Source organism: Myxocyprinus asiaticus, chromosome 3 (assembly GCF_019703515.2).
Source record: "Myxocyprinus asiaticus isolate MX2 ecotype Aquarium Trade chromosome 3, UBuf_Myxa_2, whole genome shotgun sequence".
NCBI lineage: Eukaryota > Metazoa > Chordata > Actinopteri > Cypriniformes > Catostomidae > Myxocyprinus > Myxocyprinus asiaticus.
In genome coordinates this window covers 17,714,211-17,740,704 of record NC_059346.1, presented here as the reverse complement: position 1 = coordinate 17,740,704, position 26,494 = coordinate 17,714,211, and the positions used below count along the sequence as shown (strand labels likewise).

The window sequence follows — 26,494 nt, the reverse complement described above, 5'->3', positions numbered from 1 at the left end:
TATATATATATATATATATATACACACATACATACACATATTTGGTGTGACCACCCTATGCCTACAAAACAGCACTTATTCTCCTAAGTACACTTGTGCACAATTTAAGGTTGTTCCAAGCACCTTAGAGAAGTTGTCCAATTCTATGTATCTAAGCTATCTCAGTTGCTTCTGTCTTTTAATCAAATCAAATCACTTTATTGTCACTCAACCATATACACCAGTGCAACAGTGGGTGAAAGTCTTGGGTGCAGTTCCAAGCAACATATGGGGCTTTTCCACTGCACGGTACAGCTCGACTCAACTCTACTTGCTTTTTGGGGGTTTTCCCACTGTGGATAGTACCTGGTACCTGATACTTTTTTTAGCACAACCTCGGTCGAGGTTCCAAGCGAGCCGAGCCGATACTAAATGTGACGTCAAAACACTGCAGATCACTGATTGGTCAGAGAGAATCATCACTACCAGCGTCACTGGATTTGCGACACGGGACATCAACCCGCTAGTTTTAGAGTTAGCAACAGTGACAGCAATATCATTTGTTGCAATACCATTTGCAACTTTTGAATTGTAAAAAGAAATGGCTGTGTGCAAAACCACGCCGTGGTCAATAAATGAGGTGCAGACGTTCCTCTCGTTAGCAACGAACGAAACGGCGCAAAACGGAAAAGTCTCTCAGGAAGTGTCTCAGCTGTTGGCCACACACAGCTACCACTGGACCTACCAACAGGGTAGGGAAAAGTTAAAAAAACTTAAGTGACTACAGAACCATCAAGGACCATAACAGACAGAGTGGTTCAAACAGAAGAAAGTGGAAGTGGTTCGACCAAATGGACGCTATGGCAATAGACCAGCGAGCAATGGGAGGGAGAGTGCCCTGGACTCGGCGTTGTTGGAGTCCACGATGGAGGATGGTACATTTTGTTATGTTAACTCTATATTCTGCTTGAAAGCTTCACTTTATTTAGTTGACCAGCTACTGGAAAGCTTGCTTCTAAAACAACCAGGCAAATTTAACTGTTACACTTTACACATGCAACAACTGCTTTATGCAGCACAATGAGCTAGTAGCTAACAGTTAGCGGTTGTGTTATTGTTCATGGTCAGTAATGTTTGTGTCGCGTTTAAGATGATGTCACGGCAGTAGAGGTGGCGCATCTATGAAGATCAGCCTATAATCCCACCCACTTTGAGGCGGCACTAAACTGCAGTGGAAAAGCAAGCTCTGAAAAGCGTGCAGAGTCAAATCGAACCGTAACGTGCAGTGGAAAAGTACCAATAGCAGTCATGACAGTGATGAGACATATACCAATCTACAATAAACATCAGATTTACACAACACAATTTACAAAATTAATCTACACAATTACTCAACAAAATATACAAATAATAACATACAATGTACAGTATACAATACACACAATATAGAATATACAGTAAACGATAAAAAGTCATATATATAAATGTGCAATAAGGTTGTATAATGTTGTATTGACATTCAGGCTGTCGGTTGATAGTCAGTTGCCAGTGTGTTGTTAAGGGAAATATAATTATGACAGTCCAGTGTGAGATTAATAAGGTGCAGTGCTGATATATGTTTATCATGAGCGATCAAGAGTTCAAAAGTCTGATTGCTTGGGGGAAGAAGCTGTCGTGAAGTCGGCTGGTGCGGGTCCTGATGCTGCGATACCGCATGCCTGATGGTAGCAGAGAGCAGCACATAGCTCAGGTGGCTGGAGTCTCTGATGATCCTCCAAGCTTTTTTCACACACCGCCTGGTATAGATGTCCTGGAGGGAGGGAAGCACACCTCCGATGACGTGTCTGGCAGTTTGCACCACCCTTTGCAGGGCTTTGCGGTTGAGGGCGGTGCTATTGCTGTACCAGGCAGTGATGCAGCCAGTCAGGATACTCTCTACAGTGCTGGTGTAGAACCGTGTGAGGATGTGGTGGTTCATTCCAAACTTCCTCAGCCGTCTCAGGAAGAAGAGGCGCTGGTGAGCCTTCTCCACAACGGCCTCAGTGTGGACGGACCATGTGAGTTCCTCAGTGATGTGGACACCCAGGAACTTGAAGGTGCTGACTCTCTCCACCGGTGCTCCATTGATGATGATGGGGTTGTGTTCTCAGTTTTTTCTCCTGAAGTCCACCACAAGCTCCTTGGTCTTACTGATGTTGAGGGAGAGGATCTGCTCCTGGCACCAGCGTGTCACAGTGTGCACCTCCTCTCTGTAGGCTATTTCATCATTGTCAGTGATCAGACCCACCACCGTCGTATCATCAGCGAACTTGATGATGGCATTGGAGCTATGTGTTGCCACACAGTCATGAGTGTACAGGGAATACAGGAGTGGGCTGAGAACACAGCCCTGCGGGGCTCCAGTGTTCAGGGTCAGTGGTGAGGAGATGTTACTGCCCATTCTGACCACTTGGCGTCTGCCTGACAGGAAGTCCAGGATCCAGCTGCACAGCAAGCTGTTTAAGCCCAGAGCCCGGAGTTTCGCATGAAGCTTGGAGGGCACTATGGTGTTGAATGCTGAGCTGTTGTCTACAAACAGCATTCTCACAGATGTGTTCCTTTTTTCCAAGTGGTAAAGAGCAGTGTGTATTGTGACTGCAACTGCATCATCAGTGGAGCGGTTGCTTCTGTAAGCAAACTGTAGTGGGTCCAGTTGGGCAGGCAGCACAGAGCAGTTGTGGTCTCTGATAAGCTTTTCAAAGCACTTGCCGATGATGGGAGTTAGGGCAACAGGATGCCAGTCATTTAGACAAGTTATCTTTGAATGTTTTGGTATGGGCACAATGGTGGATGTCTTAAAGCATGCAGGAAATCACAGACAGGGAGAGGGAGGGATTGAAAATGTCCGTTAAACACCCTCTAGTTGATCCGCGCATGCTCTGAGAGCACGGCCCAGAATGCCGTCTGGACCCGCAGCTTTGCGAATATTCACCCATTTGAGAGATCAGGTTACATCCGCAACAGAGACAGTAAGTGAACTAACCTCTGCTGTGTCGGGCATGGGTGTTCTCTCCGTGGAGATGTTGTTTTCCTCAGAAACAAGCGTAAAATGTGTTTAGCTCATCTGGAAGAGAGGCGGTGGTGTTCACAGCGGAGTGGTTAGTTGATTTGTGCTCTGTGATTATGTTAATACCCTGCCACATACTTCTCACGTCGATGGTGTTGAACTGTGCTTCCACATTGTTTTTGTATTGTTGTTTGGCTGCTTTGATTGTTTTGCGGAGAGTATAACTGGCATATTTATACTCCTCAGTGTTCCCGGATTTAAAAGTGGAGGCCCGCGCATTAAGTGCCGCACGGTACATCGCTATTAATCCACGGTTTCTGGTTCGGGTAGATCCGTATTGGCACATCATCATCTATGCACTTCCTGATGAAATACGTTGCAGTATCAGTGTAGACCTCGATGTCGCCATCAGAGGCGGACCGGAACATCACCCAGCCCGCATGATCAAAACAGTCCTGTAGCATAGAATCCGATTGGTCCGACCAGCACTGGATCGTTCTGAGGGCGGGAGCTTCCTGTTTCAGTTTCTGCCTGTAAGCGGGCAGAAGCAGAATGGAAGAGTTGTCCGATTTGCCAAAAGGTGGGCGGAGGAGGGATTTGTAAGCATCCCGGAAGGGAAAGTAGCAGTGATCTAAAACCCGGTCCCCTTGTGTGTTGCATCTGATGTGTTGGTAGTATTTAGGCGAGATTGTCCTGAGATTGGCTTTGTTAAAGTCCCGTAACAATGAACGTGGCCTCAGGGTGCGCGGTTTCCTGCTCATTTATACTCCCATACAGTTCCCTTAGCACTTGCTCCGTGTCGGCTTGCGGGGGGGATATACATGGCTGTGATGATGACCGCCGGGAATTCCCTCGGTAACCAGAATGGTCGATACAGTAGCGTGAGGTATCCAGATCAGGGGAGCAAAAAGACTTTAGTGTACGTTCCTTCGATCACACCATGAATCGTTGATCATAAAACATACGCCCCCTCCTCTGCTTTTCCCGAGAGATCTTTAGTGCTGTCCGCGCAATGCACGGAGAACCCCATAGGCTCGATTGCTGAGTCTGGGACCTCAGTAGACATCCATGTTTCTGTAAGGCAGATAAAGCAGCAGTCTCGTGTCTCTCGTTGGTAGGAGATTCGTGCCCTAAGTCCGCAGAGCTTGTTGTCCAGAGACTGGACATTCGGCAGAAGAACGCTGGGTAGTGGAGGTCAGTTGGCGCAGCGTCTGACCCTGACGAGGACGCTGGCTCTCCTTCCCCTTTTTCGGCTACACTTTCATAGTTGCGGCCGCACGTTCGAAACAAAGGGCTCTGCTACTGAGTTTGTAAACAGAGCATCATCGGCACTGTGGGACTCAAAGCTTTGTTTCCGATGTGTTAATGAAAATCCAATGTCCAGAATAGTTTGTCTGTCATATACAATAACACTGACAACATCTAACACAAAAATAACATGAACTAAGAACATTAAAAACAATAAAATGCTAAGTTGTGTTGGAGCTCGCAACACGGCTGCCATCCTCGGTGCCATCACACTCCAACTCCAATCCCAGACTGGCTCAATGATGTTGAGATCCAGGCACTGTTGGGGTCATACCATCTGTTGCAGAACACCTTGTTCTACTTTCTAAAATGTATATTTCCTATTGACACACTAAAGCAGAAGATATAAAATAACCATCTTAAGATAAATGTTTTTGTGAAACATCTAATGTGCCTAAGACTTTTGCACAGTGTTGAACAGCATGGTAGTATTTGTTGGACAGGATTTAATTTATGGTGATTTTAATTAGGAATGTGCCAGGGAGGTCGACTATTAGATTAGTTGTCTAACAACTGATTAGTCGATTAGTAAGGATGAGTACTGGTGGTGGTTTTAATGGGAGAGGTAACTCATATTAACTGAGAGATGCAACTTCTTGGAGAGCTATTTTATGTGATGATAGCTTGCTGTGCTTAATGGTGCTGTAAGCAATTTTAGCGTTCTGAAGCTTTCATGTGACTGAGCTGTTGAATTAGCCACGTCCCCTCATTCCAAAACCTTGCCCTCCAAAGATAATTTTGAGACCAAAACCAGGCAAAAAAGCAGCACTGTTTTTTTGGGTGGCTGTCAAATTCAACGGTGGCACAACAGCGCCCTCAACTGACAAAAATTATGAATCATGGCCTCAATTATCCGCTTCAAATTCAACACTTTGACAACGAGCAAAATGATTGACAGGTGAAAAGTTTACAAAGTCTACAGCTGTCACATAGATTGGTGAGATATCTCAGAGTCAAAACACTTATTTCATTAATATCTTTAAGGGAGTAGGAATTTTTTTTGGCATACTTTTCCATAAAACAAAAATAATGCTTACAGCACCTTTAACAGTGAATAACAGTCAGCACAGTAAAACCCTCTGCAAGAAGTCTTGTCTCTTTAATGCTTTACGTTTAGTCTTTTTATGGGCTGCTGTTACAGCAAAGCGCTGCATCACAATACATTTCAAGACAATCACTGTCGGACATGAAATCCTATGCTGCGAGTAATATTCCCGTATATGTGAGGTGCTGCGTACAGATTAAAGTCTTTTGGTGATTCTGTCTGACAATGCTTGAATAAATAGTTGTAGTAAAAAAGGTTTATTACAAAAAGGCTCTTGAATGCTCAGCGAGGATTGCCCTAAAGCACTGCATTCAGGATGCGCATAAGCGGTTTTGTGCCGTTCTTAATGGGAGCCTTTCTTATTTCTTACTTTAATAGTTTTGTGGAATAAGATGTTATAGTTATTTAGCCAATTTATTTGTTGAATATCCATTAGTCACCATATTGACATGCTGCACTTAAGAGTCCGTATATCCCTCTAAAAGTTGTCACGTGAACATAACTGAGCCTAATTATACAATATTATCCTTAATACTGACATGTCTACTAGTCGTTCAAACCACCAACTGACATCCCTAATTTTAATAATAATGCAAAAAAAAAGCTATGTCCAGACATTATTTTCATTGTTTTATGAGAATAAGTTTTTTCACATTCCAGCAGTGAGAATTTGGAGGGAGGTGTTGAAGTTAATTGTCATGAAAAATTTTATTTATGAAAAAATATGACCCAAACATTTCTTTGTGCAATTCACTAGCAAACGTTAGTTTGGTTAAGACACATGATTACAGGGGGAGTCGTGTGACGCCATGTGGGGTTCAGACGTGTGAACGGCGAGCTCTGCGCACTTTGCTAGTTTTAAAACTATTAATGTCATAAACCGGTGAGATTCGATACACTGTTCATTAACTGTTCTAGGAGGACAGTATGCCAAAGCATTCAAAATCCTTGGGCTCTGGAGACTTTAAAAGACACTTACATGCTCAAGCTGACACCCCCGTGAAGGCCCCGAGCCAGGGAGCTGATTTGGTCGGAGAAATTAGGGAAATTCTGCGAGAAATGTTGAACATGTCGGCAATGCTGACGAAGGTTGTTGCTGACTTGGAGGATCTTGCTGTAATATGTCGATCGATCACTGCCATGGAGACGAAATTCACTGAGGTGGTTACAAGAGAGGGAACTATCTGCTAATCTGCTAGCGACCAAGGTGGATTTGGAGCATGTCTGGGAGAAGTTGGAGGACATGGAGAACCGTAGCCAGCGGAATAATGTCCGTATTGTTGGAATTTCTGAGGCCGAAGAGGATCAGGATATGGTGAAATTCCTGGACGGGCTCCGAGTCTGCTTGACATAACAGACCATAAGCTGGAAATCAAGTGAGCTCACATGGTTCCGGCTCGGCGATCCGCTGAGGGAGACAGGCCCCGATCAATTCTGGCCAAATTTCTGAGATCATCCGATAAGATCTCGTGTTACGCGAGGCGAGGAGTAAAGGAAGGCTTTCTTGGAAGAACCACAGCATTGTTCCCAGACTTTGCAAATTTGACAAGAAAGAAGTGTGATCGATTCAAGGAATGCAAGAAAGTCTTACATCAACGAAAGGTCGCTTTTGCACTGATGTTCCCGGACAAAGTGAGAATAGATACTAAGGGTGGCCGTAAAATATTTACATGCCCACAGCAAGCGATGTCCTTCATAAAGTCAATAGAGTAAGTTCTTTTGTGGTACTCATGTTGCAAACAAGTGGACCGACTCACTGAACAGTCACATGACTGCTCAAGGAAACCGAGCACCTTTTTGTGCTGGTTCCACCTAGCAGCTGGAGTTTGTTTTGTGGAGTAACACTCCTTCGGGACAGTTTTGTGGATGAATCTGCACGTTCTTTGTGCTTATGCCTCCTGTTGGATGGAGTTTGTTTTGTGGAGTATTTCTTGCAAGTCATTGGAGTGATTAGGTCATTTGTTGCACTCATGTAGCAGCTGAAAGAGCCGGCTCACTGAACATACGTTTGAATGTCCGAGGAAACGGAGCGCCTTTTTTTTTTTTGTGCTTGTTCCGCCTAGTGGCTGGAGTTTGTTTTGTGTAGGAACACACCTATGGGACAGTTATGTGGATGAATCTACATGTTCCTTGTGTTTATTCTGCCTACTGGCTGGAGTTTGTTTTATAGATTATATTTTGTTGTGTAATTCTCTCTCACAAAATTTGTATAGAAACATCGGACTTGAGCAATCTGACGGCAAAGTTGTCACGGGGGCTCTCGTAGGCGTACATGGACTGTTTGAGTTTAAAGGGATGGACACCAGTTGGCACTGTCATGCACGGGGTTAATGCACACGTTTTTCTTTTTTCTGTTTGTTTGGTTCAGGGGGGAAGTTTGGGGTTTGATTGTTGCACTAATGTTGGAATGTGGTCTTTATAATTTTGTTTTTGACACAATCTGTTTTTTCTAATATGTCAAAATGTAAAATGTTAATATTAGTGGATTGTCTCTCTCCACGTGGAATGTGAATGGGTTGGGGCACCCCATAAAAAGAAGGTTATTTCTCTTCTAAAGCCTAAGAAATATGATATATAGTGTTTCTTCAATAAACGCATCTTTCTCCACAGGAAGCAGAAAAATTTGGGATGATATGGGGTGGACATGTTTTCTTTAGTGCTGGCTCAAGTAAAAGCAGGGGAGTCATTACACTGATAAGTAAGCATCTACAATTTAAATGTCACAAGCAGATTAAAGATAAATTAGGAAGAGTCATTATTGTTTTAGCAGAAATTCAGGGCAAAGTCTTACTTTGGCTAATATTTACGCACCTAACGTTGATGATCAGGGCTTTTTTATAGATCTTGAAGGAATACTGCATGCCGCTGGCACCCCTCATGATATAATATTGGGAGGAGACTTTGATCTTCTGATGGACTCGGTCCTTGATCATAGTGAAGCAAAAGTGTGTAAGCCCCCTAGAGCTACATTGACGCTTTACAGGATGTGTAAAAATCTTGATCTTCCAGATATGTGGTGACGTTTGAACCCATCTGGTAGGGACTATACATTTTTTCATCAGTCCATAAGATTTATTCTAGAGTAGATTTTTTTTTTTTTTATATCCAAGACCCTCATTTCATCTGTTGTTGATTGCTCAATTGGAAACATTTTAGTCTCAGATCATGCCCTTGTGAATTTAGAGGTGTTGCCACATATGGAGAAAAGGAAATCATATAGTTGGTGCTTTAATGTATCCCTTTTTCAAAATCCTGAATTCCAACAAATGATAAAGGCTGAAATCAATGTTTATATGGAGACCAACTGGTACTCATTATCCTCTGTGGGCATGGCTTGGGAGGCACTTAAGGTGGTTCTTAGGAGCCAGATCATACAGTATGCCTCATTCACCAAAAAATCCAAAGCACGAGAACTTGTGGAGTTGGAAGGGAATATTAAAAGTGCCGAGGCAGAGCTGAAGCACCGAATGTCATCTGATGGCCTCAGAGAATTGGCCCGATTGAAAAATAGATATAATACTATTTTGTCTTAGAAGGTGGAATTTTGGCTATTCCGGGCAAGACAGTCATACTTTGAGTCAGAGGACAAAGCAGGGAAGCTTTTGGCTAGATATATAAAGCAGAGAGAGTCTTTTTCTACCATTTCCTCAGTGAAATCTGCTGGTGGTGAAATATTTAACTCAGCCATTGATATTAATGATGCTATAGTTCCACATCTTTGTCTACTGATGAAGCTATTCAAAACTTTGTGGAACCATTAGAACTTCCTAAACTGACAACTGAGCAAAAAAATTCTTGATTCTGAGATAACCTTGGAGGAGCTTGGCGAGGTAATTAAGGCCTTGCTACAGGCAAGGCTCTGGGGCCAGATCGCTTTGCCGCTGATTTTTTTAGATCTTATGTTACAGAACTGGCTCCACTTTTGTTAGACGTTTATATGGAATCATTAAAGAATGGAAAGCTTCCGCCAACCATGACACAAGCCTGGATCAGTCTGATTCTTAAAAAGGACAAAGATCCAAATGAGTAAGAGTTACCGTCCAATTTCCCTGATCCAGCTAGACGTTAAAATATTGTCCAAAATTTTGGCTAACCGATTAGTTAAAGTTATGACATCTCTTATACATATAGATCAGGTGGGGTTTATTCAGTGCCGCAGCTCTTCAGATAACATTAGGCGTTTGATCAATATCATGTGGTCAGTGGCAAATAAGACTACGGTTGCTGCCATCTCACTTGATGCCGAAAAGGCGTTTGATATGGTAGAATGGGATTATCTTTTTAAGATTTTGGAAATATATGGGTTCGGAATACTTTTATTGGATGGATTAAGTTACTTTATAGACACCCGGTAGCAGCGGTACAAACAAATGGATTAATTTCAGATTATTTTACTCTGGATAGGGGCACCCGGCAGGGTTGCCCTCTTTCCCCATTATTGTTCTGTCTTGCCCTGGAACCATTAGTAGCCACGATAAGAAAGGAGGATGATTTTCCAGGGGTGGTGGCGGGAGGTACAGCGCATAAGCTTTTGCTTTACGCAGATGATATTTTATTATTTGTCTCCGACCCCACTAGATCTATGTCTTGCCTCCACAGAATTATTAATTATTTGTTCTCAGGATACAGAGTCAATTGCTCTAAATCCGAAGCTTTGGCTCTGACGAGTACTGCCCAGTAACGGCTTTTCAGCCGGGCACCTTCCAGTGGCCCAAACAGGGCATTAAGTATATGGGCGCTTTATTCCCAGCAAATATGTGTGCTTTAGTTAGAGTTAATTTTGACCCCTTAATAAAAAGGTTTTTGAGTGATGTGGGCAGGTGGGCTTCATTACATTTATCTATGACTGGAAAGGTTAATGTTATTAAAATGAATTGTATTCCAAAATTCAAATACCTGCTACATTCTCATCCTGTAGATGTCCCCCTCTCTTATTTCAAGCAATTTGATAGCATAGCTAAATCCTTTATTTGGAATGGTAAATGTCCCAGATTACATTTCAATAAATTACATAGGCCGATTGACAAAGGTGGGCTAGGCCTACCCAAGATTTTGTTTTATTATTATGCATTCAGTCTCAGACATTTGGCTCATTGGTCGCTTCCACCTGAGAGAGCCCCTCCCTGGTTTTGTATTGAACAAGAAGTTCTTGCCTCTATTTCGCCATTGCAAGGCCTTTCTATTAAACTAACCGGAGAAGTTACACCCCGTTATCTCGCATTTGGACAAAGAGTGTTTAATTCAGACATTTATTTAAATGCTGCCTCGAGCATTTGGCTGAACCCAAAATTATGTATTAATAAGTCCCCTTTCTGCTGGTCAGAATGGATTGTGAGGGAGGTTAATACATTTGGTGACCTATATGAGAGTGGAGTGTTGAGATCCTTTGAAAATATGGTTCAACATTTTAGGATTCCTAGATCTCAGTTCTTTAGGTATTAACAGCTGCGCCACCTGCTCTGTACTATTTTTGGGAGTAGCATACACCCCCCTAAAGCAGCAGATACTCCGGGAGTGGTAATTACTGCTTTTGGGAAAGGGCATGAGGCATCAGTGTATTACTCCCTGCTAATTCAGAGTCTGGCGGACAGAGCTTCAACTTCTCTCAAGAGATTATGGGAGAAAGATTTAAACTTGGTATTGCAGGAGGGAGTGTGGGCTAGGATTAAGAAAAAATGTCAAGTCTACATCTAGAGATGCAAGGGTGTGCATTATGCAGTTTAAGATTTTACATCAATTCTATTGGACACCCTCTAGATTGTATAGGCTTGATCTTAAAGACACAAACACCTGCTGGCGATGCCAATCAGAAGATGGGGACAACCCATGTTTTTTGGTGGTATGTTAAGATCCAAGAATTTTGGTTGAGGGTTCAGAGATTTATGTGTGACGTATTGGACACTCAATTTTCATTTTGTCCCAGACTCTGTATCTTAGGCGATGGGGCGGTCATTAATATAGGGGATAGATATATAAATAGTTGGGTCCTAGCCGGAGTTATGATCGGCAGACGGATCATTCTTAGGGGATCGAAGTCGGTTGGAACACCCTCATTTCAGGAGTGGTGCACAGAGATGGGCGGGGTGGCGGCATTCAAGGAGATGATATATAGAAGGCTGGGAAAATGGGATTTGTTTAATAGGAAGTGGGGTAGATATATGGCCTTTTTGGAGGGTTCTCGGGCAGGAGCAATGGAGAGGGATTTGTAGTTTTAAATGTGTATGTGCATTCTTATTGTTATTTGAAAGTATACTTTTTAAAATGTTTATGTTCGAAATAATTATGACCACTGGAGTGCATGTTTGTGTCGGGTGTGGGGGGAGGTGCTTAATGTATATAATTCGATTCTGTATTTTCTGTTATGTTTATTTAATTTGTGAATGGAATCAATTAAAATAGTTAATAACAAAAAAAAAATGCCAATAGTTGAGAATATACTGCAGGGAACTGAAGAAGCTTGTCTTTGTGTACAGATACAAATGTTTGGAAGCTTTGTATGCGAATATCACACACAGTCATGGGCAAAAAACAAAAAAAAAGACATGATTATAATAAGAATTTTTAAACAAAATTAACAATATGCTTAACCCAATAAACAATAATTTAAACTTTTTTGTTTATTGTTTATTTGCAATAAACACCATTTAAACACTTATAATACACACAATCCAAAACTTCCATCCAAACATAAACACTGCCAAACTATCTAAACATCCATCACACGTTGTTAGATTGCTATTCATCACTCAATCATGTACCTGCATTGCTCATCCATTCCCTCAGAATCCTTGCTGATGTCATCACTCATATAATACTTAAAACAAGTCTAGAAAGAAAACAAACAGATACAATCAAATATGCAAATCACTCTGGAAAAATAAGAGACTAGGGCTGCATAATTCAAGTAAATAGAAGAGACGAGAACATAAGTCTTTTTATTTCAACACTTCTTTTCCTGAATATTTATACACGCACATATACATACCTTGCAGATGAGTACTTTAAGCATAGGGTGCCTATAGACTGAGTCACGCTGGAAATGATTCACCTGCTGACCACATGCAGTGCAGTTTACCCTTTCCATCTCATACCCTGAAACAGACACAAAGATCAGTCCAGTTTACCCTCTTCATTTCATATTCTCACACACAAACACACACACGTATGTAAGCTAAAATGTGAAAATTTTACACCATCCAGAAATAAAACAGCTGCAAATGGAGATGATAGATTGAGAATTTTCTCTATTCTAAAATTACTCTATGATCTAGATTAGGTGGGCGATATAAGCTAATAATTTTTTTCACAATATTTTTGAAATTTTTGGCTGATAGTGATATCACGATCTACATTTATTTTATGGAAAATGGTTCAAAACTTTACATTTACAGAAATTTAAACATTTAAAGATAGAGGGGGGCCTGGGTAGCTCAGTGAGTAAAGACGCTGACTACCACCCCTGGAGTTCACGAGTTCAAATCCCAGGGTGTGCTGATTGACTCCAGCTAGGTCTCCTAAGCAACCAAATTGGCCCGGATGCTAGGGAGGGTAGAGTCACATGGGGTAACCTCCTCGTGGTCGCTATAATGTGGTTCGCTCTTGGTGGGGCGCAAGGTGAGTTGTGCGAGGATGCCAGGGTGGATGGCGTGAAGCCTCCACATGCGCTATGTCTCCGCGGTGACATGCTCAACAAGCCACGTGATAAGATGCGCGGGTTGATGTCTCAGACGCCGAGGTAACTGAGTTTTGTCCTCCGCCACCCGGATTGAGTCACTACGCCACCATGAGGACTTAGAGTGCATTGGGAATTCCAAATTGAGGAGGAAAAAAAAGATAGAAATTTTAGTTTTATTTAAAACAATGTCCAATGTAATGGTAGACCCGTTATGTTCATTGCAATGAAACAACTTTGTTAAAAAATAAAACATTTTTAATACTCCGTTATTTTATCTACTCGACACTTAAATCCAAGACTTCTCTCTTTTTATTTGGACACAAGCATTTGCCTTGGATTTACCCTTCCATAGGATACTGCAATCCTTTTAGGCACTATATGCTAGATAGAAATAGATAAACACAGTTGACAAATGTGTTAGGCATTTCAATAATTCCTGAGGTAATTTAGAAGATTACTGCTTCTCTCTCTGTGTTTGTGGCAGAACAAGTGCCAGTAGGAAAGCTTGATGGTGTCAGTTCCACACCACAGAGGATCCAGCTTTTTATTAACGCACTCTTCCTCATTTTCTTACAGAAAGTGATTGGCACCAAAGGTTGCATTATCTGGATTTTTTTCATGATTTCCAAAATATGAATACATTTACAGATAATTCTATAATGCTACTACCTGCCCCCTGGATCCTATTCCCTCCCATCTCCTCCAAGTCATGTCTCCTTCAATCCTACTTGCACTCACACACAATATTAACACATCTCTTCTCACTGGTACCTTTCCCAATACATTTAAGCAAGCTCGGAAAACCCCTCTGCTTAAGAAACCCACACGAAACCCTGCACTCTTAGAAAATTACAGACCAGTCTCTCTCTCCTCTCATTCATAGCAAAAACACAAACGATTCGAATTCAACCAAATTTCCTCTTTTCTCTCCCAGAACAACCTGCTAGACAGCAACCAGTCTGGCTTCAAAAGTGGACACTCTACAGAAACTGCCCTACTGCCTGTTACTGAAGCTCTGAGACTGGCAAAGGCTGCATCCAAATTGTCTGCTCTCATTCTGCTGGATCTGTCTGCTGCTTTTGACACCGTAAACCACCAAATTCAATGCCCTTTGCCGTGAGGGTTGAACATCGCAGAAACTGTGCTCCGCTGGTTCGAGTCTTACTTCACAGGAAGGTCTTTCAGGTTGTCTTGGAGGGGAGCGGTGTCCAAATCTAACCAACTAGCTACTGGGGTACCTCAGGATTCAGTGTTTGGACCTCTCCTCTTCTTTATCTACATGTCATCACTGGGATCTGTCATTCCGGCACATGGAATTTCCTATCATTGCAATGTTGATGGCACACAAGTCTACCACTCATTCCAGCCTGATGAACCTAGGGTAGCTGAACAGATCTCAGCTTTCCTGGGACACATTTCGGATTGGATGAATGAACACCACCTCCAACTCAATCCTGCAAAAACAGAACTTCTCGTTGTTCCAGAGAGCCCAGTGGTTCATCACAATTTCACCATTCAACTAGACTCATCAACGATTACACCATCCAGGACAGCCAGAAATCTTGATGTTGTGTTCAACGATCAGTTGAACTTCATGGACCACATTGCAAGGACTGCCCGATCTTGCAGATTTGACCCTTCCTATTAGAGCATGCTACACAACTCCTTGTTAGGCCCTTATTTATCCAGACTGGACTACTGCAATGCTCTTCTGGCAGGCCTTCCTGCATGTACAAATTAAACCTCTGCAATTGATCCAGAATGCGGCGGCATGATTAAATTGGCCTTTAACGAGCCCAAGAGAGCGCATGTCACACCTCTCTTCATTAAACTACACTGGCTGCTAATGCTTGCTCGCATTAAGTTCAAGGCATTGATGCTTGCTTACAGAACAACCACTGGCTCCGCAACCCCTGATCTAAACTTACTACTTCAGGCCTATGTGCCCTACGTTCTGTGGGTGAACGACGCCTCGTGGTGCCATGTCATAGAAACACAAAATCGTTTTCCCGGACTTTCACTTCGACTGTGCTCCGCTGGTGGAATGACCTAACGAATTCCACCCAAACAACGGTTTCTCTAGCCTCTTTTAAAAAACACAAAGACACAGCTCTTTTTATATATATTTACATTTATATACAATACATATGTAAAATGTTTAAGAAAAATATTTTTCCCATAAAAAAAAATATTGGCTGTTGTAATCATAGTCCCAATATCAGGGTAAGTTTCTTGCTGGCATGGTGTACAGTACACTACTAAGAACCATGGTATGGTAACTATGTTAAATATGTATTTAAATTAATAGGTCTCAATGTTGCTTTCATTAGGCTACTATGAAAATTGTTAATACTTTATAATTACTCTAATTAATAAACTAATAATACGCAATAAACTTAAGCACTGTATAGCTCATATAAGTGTAGTAATGTTCACATTAACACGTTATCTTGTATTAACATATATAGCCTACAAAAGAATTCTTTATTTGTTTTATATGCTTTTCTGTGTATAGTGAAATTGTTTTCCTACTTAGAAATATAAACTTAAATGATTTGATATCACGGGAAAAAGGCACCACCGACAGCAGTAAAAGGCACAAAAAAGGACATCTGATGTAATTTCGGGACACAGTTATCAGGCATCTGCAAAGAGCATCAAAAACTAGCACAGGTGCAATAACATGATGTATTTTCTCAGTTTAATTGCAGAAGTTAAATTTAAATGTATAAACGGATCATGAGATGCCATGCGAGCAGCAGACGTGTGAATCACGAGCTCTGCGCACTTTGCTGTTTTTTTTTTAATAATTATAATCCGGTGAGATTTGATACTCCCAGTTACATATTTGTTCTTTGAGGTAAACATGGCAAAGAAGTCAAAATCCTCAGGATCTGGAGACATTAAAAGACACTTACGTGCTCAAGATGAAACCTCTGGGCCTGCAGACCGGGGACTCGATTTGGAAAGTGCCACGGGAGAAGAAATGCAGCGTCAACTGTCCAACATCTCGGTGATGTTGACGAAGGTTGTTGCTGACTTGGAGGATATCGCTGTAATACGTCTATCGATTACAGTGATGGAAACAAAATTCTCTGAGTTGGTTACAAGAGTGGCAGATGTTGAGAAACGGATCGATTATCTGGAGTCATCGGAAAGGGAATTATCCGTTAATCCGCCCGCAACCAAAATATAAATTTTGGAAAAACTGGAAGATTTGGAAAATAGGAGCCGAAGGAATAACGTACAGATTTGTTGGAATTCCTGAGCATAAAGAAGGCAGAGATATGGTGAAATTCCTAGACGAGCTGTTTCCCCAAGTCTGCTCGGCCATAAACTGGAAATCTGCGAGCTCCTGGCTCGCAGATCTGCTGAAGGAGACAGGCCCCGATCAATTCTGGCCAAATTTCTGAGATCAACCGATAGAGATCTTGTGTTGCGCGAGGCAAGGAGCAAAGGAAAGATTTCTTGGAAGAATCACAATGTTTTCTTGTTCCTGGACTTTGCGAATTCGACAAGAGAGAAATGCGATCGATTCAAGGAATGTAAGAATCTCTTACATCAACGGAAGATCACTTTTGCACTGATGTTTCCGGCCAGACTGAGAATAGACACGAAAGGATGGTCGCAGGGTATTTACGTGTCCCAAGCAAGCACTGTCTTTTATAAAAACAATGGGTGAGTAAGCCATTTGGGGTTTCTCATGTAGCTCCAGAGTGGATTAACTTGCTGTACTTACTCTGGCTGTCCGAGGATGCTGGGCACCATTTTTGTTTCTTTTTGCATTGGTTCCGCCTAGCGGCTAGAGTTTGTTTTGTGGCATGACTCCTTCAAGAAACTTTTGCATGGATGGATGATCGCTTTTACACTGAAGTTCCCGGCCAGATTGAGAATGGATACTAAGAATGAATGCAAAATATCTTCATGCCGACACAAAGGATGTCTTTTATAAAGTTGATGGACTAAGTCATGGTGTATTTTTTTTATGCAGCCTCCAAGTGAATAATACACACTTGACCATTCGAGAAACTGGGGTGCTTTTTTTTTTTTTTTGTGCTGGCTCCACCTAGCGGCTGGAGTTTGTTTTGTGGAATTACACTGCTTAGGGACAGTTGTGGATGAATCTTTGTGCTTATGCCTCCTGTTGGCTGGTGTTTGTTTTTGTGGAGTATTTTTAAGGGACAGTAGAATGATTACATCATCTGCTGAACTCATAACAGCCGGCTCACTGAACAATTGTTTGTCTGTCCGAGGAAACTGAATGGCTTTATATCGGCTGGAATTTGTTTTGTGGAGGAACACAACTTCGAGACAGTTCTGTGAATGAATCTACATGTTCTTTGTGTTTATTCTGCCTATTGGCTGGGGTTTGTTTTACAAAGTATTTTCTGTTATGTAATTTTGCCAAACAAAATTTGTGCAGAAGCACTGGACTTGAATAATCCGATGGCAAAGTTGTCGCGGGGGCTCTCGTAGGCGTTCATGGACTCTTTGAGTTTAAAGGGATTGACGCCGGTTGGCGCTGTGCTGCGCACTTTTTTTTTTTCCTGTTTGTTTTGTTCGGGGGTAAGTTCGGGGTTTGATTGTTGGAATAATGTTGGAATGTGGTCTGTATAATCTTGTTTTTGACACACAATTTATTTTTTCTATTATATCAAAATGACAAATGTTAATATGAGTGGGTTATCTTTCCACATGGAACGTGAATGGGTTGGGGCACCCCATAAAAAGAAGGAAAGTTATTTCTTTTCTTAAGCGTAAAAAATATGACAGTGTTTCTTCAAGAAACGCATCTTTCCCTGCACGAAGCTGAAGATGGGAAGATATTGGGTGGACATGTTTTCTTTAGCACTGGCTCAAATAAGAGCAGGGGAGTCATTTCATTAATAAGTAAACGTCTACAATTCAAATTTCTCAAACAGATTAAAGATAAATTAGGAAGAGCCATTATTGTCTTAGCAGAAATTCAGGGACAAAGGTTGGTTTTGGCTAATATTTATGTGCCTAACGTTGATGATCAGGGCTTTTTTATAGATCTTGAAGGGATGTTGCAAGCTGCTAGCACCCCTCATGATATAATATTGAGAGGAGACTTTAATCTATTGATGGACTCAGTCCTTGAACATAGTCAAGCAAAAGTGTGTAAGCCTCCTAGAGCAACATTGAAACTTCACATGTGTAAAAATCTTGGTCTTGCAGATATTTGGCAACTTTTGAACCCATCTGGTAGAGACTATAAATTTTTTTCATTAGTCCATAAGATTTATTCTAGAATAGATATTTTTTATATCTAAGTCCCTCATTTCATCTGTTGTTGTTTGCTCAATTGGAAACATCTTAGTCTCAGATCACACCCTGGTGAGCTTGGTGGTGTTGCCACATATGGAGAAAAAGAAATCATACAGCTGGTGCTTTAATGTATCCCTTTTGCAAAATCCTGATTTCCAACAAATGTTAAAGACCGAAATCAATGTTTATATGGAGACCAACTGGTCCTCATATCTTCTGTGGGCGTGGCTTGGGAGGCACTTAAGGTGGTTCTTAGGGGTCGGATCATACAGTATGCCTCATTCACCAAAAAATCCAAAGCACGAGAACTCGTGGAGTTGGAAGAGAATATTAAAAGTGCAGAGGCAGAGCTGAAGCGCCAAATGTCGTCTGATGACCTCAGAGAATTAACCCGATTGAAATACAGATATAAAACTATTTTGTCACGGAAAGTGGAGTTTTGGTTATTCAGGGCAAGACAGTCATACTTTGAGTTGGGGGACGAAGCAGGAAAGCTTCTGGCTAGATATATAAAGCAGAGAGAGTCTTTTTCTACCATTCCCTCAGTGAAATCTGCTGGTGGTGAAATTTTTACCTCGGCCATTGATATTAATAATGCTTTTAAAGAATTCTATCTTGATCTTTATAGTTCCACGTCTTCATCTACTGATGAAGATATTAGAAACATTGTGGAACCATTAGAACTCCCTAAACTGACAACCAAGCAAAAAAAATTCTCTTGAATCTGAGATAACCTTGGAGGAGCTTGGCGAGGTAATTAAGGCCCTGCCTACTGACAAGGCTCCGGGGCCAGATGGCTTTGCCGCAGAATTTTTTTAGATCTTATGCTACAGAATTGGCTCCACATTTGTTAGAATTTTATACAGAGTCATTAAAGAATGGAAAGCTTCCCCCAACCATGACAAAAGCCCGGATCAGCCTGATTCTTAAAAAGGACAAAGATCCAAGGGAGTGTAAAAGTTACCGTGCAATTTCCCTGATCCAGCTAGATGTAAACATTTTGCCAAAAATTCTGGCTAACCGATTAAGTTATGAGATCTCTTATATATATATATATATATATATATAGATCAGGTAGGGTTTATTAGGGGCCGCAGCTCATCTGACAACATTAGGCGTCTCATTAATATCATGTGGTCAGTGGTGAATGATCAGACTCTGTTCTCTTGACGCCGAAAAGGCATTTGATATGGTAGAATGGGATTATCTTTTTAAGATGCTGGAAATATACGTGTTTGGAAATACTTTTATCGGATGGATTAAGTTACTTTATAGACACCCTGTAGCGGCGGTACAAACAAATGGATTCATTTCAGATTATTTTACTCTGAATAGGGGCACTCGGCAGGGTTGCCCTCTTTCCCCATTATTGTTCTGTCTTGCCCTGGAACCATTAGCAGCCGAGATAAGAAAGGATGATGATTTTCCAGGGGTGACGGCGGGAGGCATGGCACATAAACTTTTACTTTACACAGATGATATTTTATTATTCGTCTCCGACCCCACTAGATCTATGCCTTGCCTCCACAGAATTATTAATTCCTTTTCTAAAGTTTCGGGATACAGAGTTAATTGGTCTAAATCCAAAGCTTTAGCTCTGACTGCGTACTGCCCAGTAATGGCTTTTCAACCGGGCGCCTTTCAATGGCCCAAACAGGGCATTAAGTATTTGGGCATTTTTTTCCCAGCAAAATTATGTGATTTAGTCTGAGTTAATTTTGACCCTTTAATAAAAAGGTTTTCGAGTGATGTGAGTAGGTGGGCTTCATTACATTTATCGATGATTGGGAAGGTTAATGTTATTAAAATGAATTGTATTCCAAAATTCAACTACCTACTACAATCTCTCCCTGTTGATGTCCCCCTCTCTTATTTCAAGCAATTTTATAGCATAGCGAAGTCCTTCATTTGGAACGGAAAGCGTCCCAGGTTACATTTCAACAAGTTACATAGACCAACTGACAAAGGTGGGCTAGGCCTACCCAAGATTTTGTTTTATTATTATGCATTTGGTCTCAGACATTTAGCTCATTGGTCACTTCCACCTGAGAGAGCCCCTCCCTGGTTTGGAACTGAACAGAAAGTTATTGCCCCTATTTTACTATTACAAAGCCTTTCTATTAAACTAATTGGAGAAGTTAAGTTGCACCCCGTTATCTCACATCTGCACGCGCTATGGACAAAATTGTCCAGAGTGTTTAATTCAGACATTTATTTAAATGCTGCCTCGAGCATATGGCTAAACCCAAGGTTGCGTATTGGTGAGTCCCCTTTCTGCTGGTCGGCGTGGACTGAGAGGGGTGTTAATACACTCGGTGACTTATATGAGAGTGGTGGGTTAAGATCGTTTGATAATTTGGTCCAATCTGCAGAAGGTTGGGAAAGTGGGATTTGTTTAATAGGAAGTGGAGTGGATATTTGGATTTTTTGGAGGGTTCTCGGGGAGGGGCAGTGGAGAGGGATTTTTGATTTTTAATTTGATGTGTATGTGCACTTGTTTTTTGAAAGTTGTTTTTTTTTTTAATAATTGTAAGAGACCACTGTAATGCGTGTTTGTGTCAGGTGGGGGGGGGGGGGATGTTCAGGGGGAGGGGTTTTAATTAATATAACTGATTCCGAATTTTATGTTGTGTTTATTGGTTTGTGTATGGAATCAATAAAAATGTTAATAATTTTTTTTTTTTAAATGTATAAACTATATATATATATATATATATATTTACGTTTAGCAGGGAAATAAATTTACAGCGCAAATTATGGTTACTCCAGGGATGCTTGAGCATCTGCATTAGACGTTGGAAATGTCCCACCCCTTACTAAAAGGGAAAATATGATTGGATAGCAAATATCCAGTTGCGTCTGAAATGAACGTTCTGATTGGTCGATCAGCTTAGTCGGACTGTCTGTCTTGCCTGTGCCATCAGTTGCGCTCCTGCCTACCGCTGCTCCGTGCGCGTTTAGAGAGAATCTCTGTACACTTTTTAAAATAACCACAAAAAAAATTAAACTTTCACTCAACGGTGCTGCGGCATCACGTTAATAGATTGAAAAAGTTCCAGGTCAAAAGCTTACTCGTTCTGGCGGCCATATGTATCATCACTTATTTTAGGTGGGCATACGCAAAATCCTGAGAAAGATAGGTGAGCATACAGCGTATGCCTGCGTATGCCCTACACTACACTACTGCCTACTAATGCACACACAGCTTAATTAAAAAAAAATCTAGCCATTCTTTTACCTCTGCCTTTCACCTTGCTTGCTAAGTATCCTTCCCTAAGCAATTTTGAAACTTGTATTACAGCAAGAAATTGGTTAGTCATCATTAATTTTAATTATTTAAATATGTATTAATATGTTAAAATGTTCAGTTTTTTTGCAGCTAGAGTTAATTAGGCAATAAATTAGGTATAAATCTTTGATACAAGAATATGTCTACATGCCATAAAATCAGTGGACATGCTGTAATTAAAAGTTGGGCAAAATCTTCTGCCATTTTCAAGTGGACATTTTGAATAATAGGTTCAAAAGGATTTTGGTAATTTTGTCTACTTGAGTGCTCAAAGTAATTACTCGATTACTTGGGGGGTATGGTGGGGGTACATTTAAAAAAAAAAAAAAAAAAATGTTTTAAGGACCCTAACAAGAATCTGCCATGGTTTTATTATAGTAATATTTTAGTAACCATGACTGTAATATCCACTGAAAAACACATGGCAGAAACCATGGTTTTGATACAATTTACCATGGTTTTACTACAGTAATACTGAGGGAATATAATTTACTTTTGTTACAACTTATAAAACTTATTTATAGAGTTACTTCTTGTATATATTGTTTTTACATGTGTTTAGAGTAGGTCTACTGTTTATAATTACAAAAATGCCATAGTTTGTTTTATAGAAATCATGTTACATCTAACCATGGTAGTGAAGATCCATGCTTCCATGTGTTTACTATGGTTTTGTTACAAATACCACTGTTAAAACTATAAAAAAAATAATTAATAAATTAAATTCTCAAAAAGGCAAATGTAAAATATATTAACAATATCACTTTTATTATTAGTTTCTGTCTTTGCATTTTCATTTTATAGGCACCAGATATAGCCCTCCATCCGCTTGAATTCAAGAAATGCAAGGTTTGGTCTCACATTCATGACACGTAAGCCAGCTGGGGTAAGGGAATGAAGTAGGGGGACATTCATCTATAGGTTTTACTATAGTATTGTAGTAATCATGTTTAATTTTGTGGTCAGTATGCTTTACTACAAATACTATGGTTAAACTATGGTTATGGCAGTAAACTATAAGGATTTTTTACAAGGGGAAACCTGTTGAAGTGTTTGTTACCAAATAGAGAATTCTTACTAAATTTGGCAGAATTTTGTTTTTTTGTAACAACCCAGTTAAAGGTTATTATTCTTTTTTTAATGAAAATTAAGGCTTTATGTTAGTCTAAATGGGTTGTTGTCTCTCTCTCACCTCTCCGTCTGTCGGCACTGTCTTTGTGCTGCTTGTAAACTCGTCTACTTCGGAATTCCGGACCACGGAAATCATCTCGACCTTCATTTCCCACAGGCTCCGGCAGCAAAAACACTGTTCCTGTGTCAAATATCCATAAAGAAGTTTCCATCAAACCAGGATATGCTCTAATGAGCTGATGCATGCATGAATACCATTACTGACAGGGTTCAACTTTTAATCACCCTATCAGAGATACAGATAAAAAAGGTAATTATCATTATAATTATCATCTGTCAATTAAATAAGAGAATGGGCACCTTTGGGGAGGGAGCTGGTGTCAGGGTCACTGGACTGAACAGACATCACATCCTCTGCTCCACTCTCAGACGAAGCATCCGACTCATTCATCCCACTGTGTTTGGTGACAACAGCTGGTTTCCTGCAAGAGCACATATTCACACATGAATTGAATTAGTCAGTCAGTCTTCAGGGAGCACAAAAGAGCTTTATATGAATCAATGTTTAAGTCAAACCTTCTTGATCGACACAATGACAACAATCCTGCTGAGCCACTGGCCTGCAAACAAACAACATAAAATTTTACACACGGCTGGATTACTGAAATTCACTGTTTATCGGTCTGCCTCAATCTGCTAAATCTCGTCTGCATATTGTTCAAAATGCAGCAGCTAGATTTTTAACTGGGATTAAAAGAGGGACCACACTTCCCCTGTATTAGCTTCTCTACACTGACTTCCCTGTAAATTCAGAATTGATTTTAACATTGCTGTCTTTGTGTACAAAGCCCTTTCTGGGATTGCACCTAAATACATTAGTGACCTTCTGCACTTTTACTCTCCTCAAAGAATGCTCAGATCAGGTAATCAGCTTCTTTTATCTGTCCCCCGTTCACGCTGCAATTCAAATGGTGATCGGGCCTTTTCGGTTGTTGCTCCAAAACTTTGGAATAGCCTGCCCTTTCAGAAGGTCTGCACCATCTTTAGCTATATTCAAATCTGCCCTTAAGTCTTATTTTTATTCATTGTGCTTTGATACTATTTAATGTAATGTTTGCTGATTTTTTTATTTTTTATGTAAAGGTTGCATTTTTACTATATACAGTTAGGTTGTTTTTATATGTTTTGCAAATTGTACAGCACTTTGGATCAACATCTGATGTTTTTAAATGTGCTTTATAAATCAAATTTTACTTGACTTGTCACACAAGCAGGCCTCTAGAGATCTCTTGTAAGCAAATAGGAACCTCCATTTCACCCCTAGAAATTGCCATGAGAAATACAATGCAAATTCTAACCAAGCCATTCATGTACATAAATATTGTATCCAGAATGTGATGTTGATCCCCTCTGAATTAGCTGCAGTCTTCTATAATAACTCACAGTAACAGACAAACCATCCCTACCTCCTCCGCAGCCTGGGCTGAGGCCTGTTGCTCCAGGTACTCTTTGGCTGTGGCTCCTGTCAATGAGACATACTTTATTGATCCACAGGTTATTTAACAGATGATTCATCCAAAATGAAAATGTTGTCATCATTTACTCACCTTTCATGTTGTTCCACAACCATTTGACTTATATATTATTTTGTGAAGGTTTGTTAGGCAGAATGACAGTCTCAGTCACCAATCATTTTTAATGTATCAAAAAAAAAAAAAAAATGCAATGAAGGTCAATGTGATGTGAGGCTGTCAGTCACTAACATTCTGTATAACATCCCCTTTTTTTTGTTCCACAAAGAAAGTCATAGAGGTTTGGAACACACAATAAGGGTGAGTAAATTTTAGGATTAACTTTATTTCTGGTTGTAGTCCTGATGTTACGGGGGTCTGGAATATGTAATAAATCACTTTTCTTCCATGCTGTACTCACCATTCCAGTGGCCTGGTAAACTGTATTCATTCTTGTCTGTAGCAGTTGCCAGGTATTCATGGAGTTTCCCGATCAGCTCCCCCAGCTTACTGCCTCCATCAGCTAGTGGCCCGGGTCTGCAGAGACAAGACTCAGCTCATCTTCATGGCATCTGGATATTCCTGTCATTGCTCATGATGCTTGAAACTCACTTATTAGCCAATCTTTTACTTCATCTATTAGAAGCCAGAAATCTCTCTCGGAGTTGAACACTGACACTTTGTTTTGGTTGGTGCCGCGACACCAATGCTGCAACCGTTACAGTGCTTTACCATAGACGTGAAAGATTACTCTGCGGTAAAGTTGGTTTCATATTCTGACTTCTTTTGTCAATAGATTTCTAATAATGGATATAATACGATCAGTGTTTGTGAAATGTTAATAACTGGCACGTATGACAATCAGCTACAATTTAATAAACTACGTGATCATCGATTTTATTTAATATTTTCTCAGAATCTCCACCGAATGTATATCGGAGAAGTTAGAAGTTTTAGTCTATAAAGTGTGCATATTTTGTAATTTGTTTGCGACCAGCATGTGATGAAACCACCTTCGCTTCATTACAGACACTGAGAAGTGTGCGTTATTATTTCTTTATCGTATGCCTTTCCTGTACTGACAATCGGTACATTTCTATTCTTGTAATGTACAATGTTTATAATAAAACAAGTTTTTCATGCAACCTTAATTTAACATTTCGATTATTTCAACCATGGTATAACTAGTTGAGTGGATGTTGAATATTGAATACATGGATGCTGAAGGTTGAATCCCTCAGACATATTGGTCTGCTTTAGAAATATAAACCTTTATTGATATTTTAATAAATAAAAAGTGTGTAGCTTCTCCATTGTTGTACAGGTCAATTCTAACAGCTACAAATACTAATTTTTAAAGAAACATTTCAACTCATACTCCTCAATGTTTGTACATTTAAACATTTGTATAATTATAATTTCAATACAATTTAAGTTGTTGGACAGTTTTAGACTGTATACATTAATGAAACACCCTTAAGGACACAGTACATCTTTTGTCAACTGTGTCTGATAAGATATGATGACTGTAACAAATGTTCACAGAAGAGGGCGAACCAACTCAAACGGTATCTTTTTATTTCCTTATTAAAAGGATAACTCAATATTTACGTTTTTCAGCAGACATAAAATAATAAGTCTTTCTCTAACTTAGGTTTCATAACTCTCCCCCTCTGACTGGCGTCTGGCTCGCTTTTAAAGACCGTCTCCACTCTCACTGCAATGACAAACAGCTGTTAGAGACAATCATTGCCAGGTGATGATCCTTACCATTCTCATCTCCTGATCTCGCTCTCCATTCACAAACCGACGCTTAACCACGCCCCCACCACCACAATGACATTTTGAAAATTTTACTAAAGAATGGTCAATACACTTTGAATGATTAAAAATAATTAACAAATTTTTAATGTTTCCTTCAGAGCATAGGTTACTAGAACTTTTATTTTGCACCAGTCACCCCAAAAATTGAAATACCTTTTTAATGGTTGGACACAGTTCTTCAATACAAATTGAACAATTTTAAGGACCCTCTACAAAATATACTACACACTTTAGTTTGGTAATTGCAATGTCTACTAGGCACTGCAGAGTTTTCTAAGATGTACTAATAAGAGTATAATACTTTCTAAATGGTTGAACCAATTACTCTAAAACAAGTTGGAAAACCTTCTGGATAACCTAAAGGACATAATACATCTCTTCAGTTCACAATATTTGG

At 40.4% G+C, this 26,494-nt stretch overlaps 1 pseudogene; it reads right to left on the bottom strand.

Moving 5' to 3' along the window:
• LOC127429234 (transcriptional regulator ATRX-like) overlaps positions 1-26,494 on the bottom strand; it is a 52,121-nt pseudogene that overhangs the window by 17,856 nt on the left and 7,771 nt on the right.